Here is a 3,425-nt window from a genome sequence, read left to right as displayed (position 1 = left end):
TGTAGCTCGGTGCCTCAATTGTTACTAGGTGAAGTATGAACACCAGAGACCGGGTAGGTTGCTTCAGCAGATAGAGATTCTGGAGTGGAAGTGGGAGCGGATCACCATGGACTTTGTATTTAGGCTCCCACTGACTTTGAGGAAGTTCGATGCTATTTGGGTGATTATGGATTGACTGACCAAGTCCGCGCAATCATTCCTGTGTATACTACTTATTCTTCGGAGTGGTTGGCGGAGATTTATATTCGAGAGATTGTTCATCTGCATGGTATCCCAGTTTCCATCATTTCAGATAGAAGTACTCAATTCACATCATGGTTCTGGAGGGCCGTTCAGCATGAGTTGGGTACTCGGGTGGAGTTGAGTACAACATTTTACCCTTAGATGGACGGACAGTCTGAGTGCACTATTAAGATTCTTGAGGATATGCTCCGAGCGTGTGTGATTGAGTTTGGAGGGTCTTGGGATCAGTTCTTGCCATTGGCGGAGTTTGCCTACAACAACAGCTATCAGTCCAGCATTCTGATGGCACCGTATGAGGCTTTATATGGTAGATGGTGTAGATCCCCTGTAGGTTGGTTTGAGTCGGGTAAGGCTAGATTATTGGGCACAAACTTGGTTCAGGATGCTTTGGAAAAGGTTAAGGTGATTCAAGATAGACTCCGTACAACCCAGTCCAGACAGAAAAGATACGCAGACCGGAAGGTTCGTGATGTTTCCTATATGGTTGGAGAGCAGTTCTGCTTCGGGTTTTGCCTATGAAGGGCGTTATGAGATTTGGGAAGAAAGGGAAGTTGAGTCCGAGGTTTATTGGCCCTTCTGAGATATTGAGGCGTGTTGGGGAGGTTGCTTATAAGCTCGACTTACCTCCCAGCTTGGCAAGAGTTCATCCGCTATTTCATATTTCGATGCTCCAGAGGTATCACGGTGATCCGCCGCACGTGTTGGATTTCAGTTCAGTCCAGTGGGACAAGAATCTATCTTATGTTGAAGAGCCAGTGGCGATATTGGACAGGCAGTTCAAAAGCCAAGGTCAAAGAACATTGCATCAGTAAAGGTTCAGTGGCGGGGTCAGCCGGTCGAGGAGGCGACCTGGGAGACCGAGCAGGATATGCGCAACTGTTACCCTCATCTTTTTACTACTTCAGGTATGTCCCTATGCTCGTTCGAGGAAGAACGAATCTTTATGTGTGGGAGGATGTAACGACCCGGCCAGTTATTTTAATAATTTACGCACCGATCTCGTATTAACTGCTTTCCCCGTGTTTGTTTCTGCTATTGTGAGTTGCCGGGAGGAATTATTTGGAGTTTTGGAGAGTTTTGGGACATTTAGTCCCTAAATGAGAGCTTAAGTTTTGAAAATTTGACTGTAATTAGAACAGTATGCAGACGGCCTCGTAATGGAATTCCGATGGTTCCGTTAGCTCTATTGGGTGATTTCGGGTTTAGGAACGTGTTCGGATTGTGTTTTGGAGGTCCGTAGCTAATTTAGGCTTGAAATGCCGAAAGTTGAATTTTTAAAGTTTTTGGTTCGATAGTGAGATTTTTATCCGGGGGTCGGAGTGGAATTTCGGAAGTTGGAGTAGGTCCGTAGTGTTTAATGTGATGTGTGTGCAAAATTTCAGGTCATTCGGACAAGGTTTGATAGACTTTTTGATCGAAAGCGTATTTTGGGAGTTTTTGAAGTTCTTAGGCTTGAATCCGATGCTAATTGGTTGATCCGATGTTGGTTGAGGTGTTGTGGAGATTTGTATAAGTTTGGACAGTGGTATATGACTTGTTTGTGCTTTGGTTGAGTTACCGGGGTCTCGGGATGATTTCGGGTGGTTAACATGTCACGACCCAAATTCCACTAAGGGTCGTGATGGCGCCGGACACCGCTATCAGGCAAGCCAACCAAAATACTTAATTAAATTCTCTTTTTAATAATTTTTGAAAACTATGATTTTCCTTTATCTTTACCAGTAAAAGATAATTGTTTCAAATCAAATATGAATGTTAAGAAGTTAATACAAGATACCCCATAATCATCCCAGAACCCTATGTCACAAGGGCATGAGCATTTACTAGGGCATGAAATAAAATACATTGACTATCCGAAATACAAAGTGGACAGAAATGAAAACACAATAAAATACTCTGAAGGGGACTCTGCTGGCTGCGGGTCGTCTCGATAAATGCAGCTCGCCTAAGTCTCCGTATCAACCCTGCCGCTATGCCACTAAGCCACTAGCCACATATGAACCTGTGCACAAAAATGCATAGCAAGTATAGTATGAGAACGAAAACAACGTGTACCTAATGAGTATCCCGTCTAATCTCGAAGAAGTAGAGATGAGAGGTCGACTTCGACACTTACTAGTGGTCCAATGATAATATAGTACAAGTGTGAGAAATTCATGAATTTCATAAAGCAAAATTAAACTCATAAAGCCGGAAAGCAAGTAAACAACATTTCCAATAATAAAGGATTTCCAAAGATTTACTTTTCATTATCTTTATCAATTTATCTCTGGCCAGGAAAGGCAATTATCAACACTTAAAAGTTCTCGGTAAACAATACAAGCATGCGCATATCATGCCGAGGTCGTACGGCCCAATCCAGCATAAATGTAAAATGTGCACTGCTGAGGGTCGAACGACGCGAACCATAGATGCATCTATTACCCCGCTCGCGAATCATACATGTGACGCGGTCAAATTTAAATAAACAATCACCCTGCTCGCGAATCATTCATGTGACACAGGTACACATAGAAAACATGATCAAACAACCAATTAAGAATTTATTGGGGAACGTTTATCCAAATAAAAGCCAATTCTCTTTTAGCGGTTTAAGAAAAATGAAGTTTAATCCTTTTAGAACTCATTCACCAATTCAATAGGATTTAAGCAATTCATCTATCAATAAGATTACAAATATTCCAAGTATAGCATGCTTTTGGGTCCTTGACTACCCGGACTTACACATAATAGTAGCTACGCACGGACTCTCATCACCTCATGCGTATGTAGCCCCCACAAATAGGAGCACATAACCAATTATTTCACCTATGGGGACAATTCCCTCTTACAAGGTTAGAAAGGAGACTCACCTTGCTCCGAAATTTCCATAACCGGCTTCCAAGCCCTTCCAACGACTCTAATTGATGCGCAATGCCCCAAAACTATTCAAACAACGGGCAAACCATTAAAAATTCACTCTAATACTTGTAACAATTAAAATTATATAAGTTCCCAACTCCGCTCGAAAAGTTGACCAAAATGCCCTCGGGCCCACGTGCCCGGATTCTGAAATTTCTCGAAGATAAATTCTACTCATAGCTTTACTAACTCAAATATACAATTTGCCCTAATTTTCATGCTCAAATTCAAGGTAAAAGTCCAAAATTTCAAATTCTAGGTCTTCCCAAAAAATTCCAATT

The sequence above is a fragment of the Nicotiana sylvestris genome, chromosome 6 (genome assembly GCF_000393655.2).
Source record: "Nicotiana sylvestris chromosome 6, ASM39365v2, whole genome shotgun sequence".
Lineage (NCBI taxonomy): Eukaryota > Viridiplantae > Streptophyta > Magnoliopsida > Solanales > Solanaceae > Nicotiana > Nicotiana sylvestris.
The sequence above is the reverse complement of the archived record's forward strand: the minus strand, read 5'-3'. Positions refer to the sequence as shown.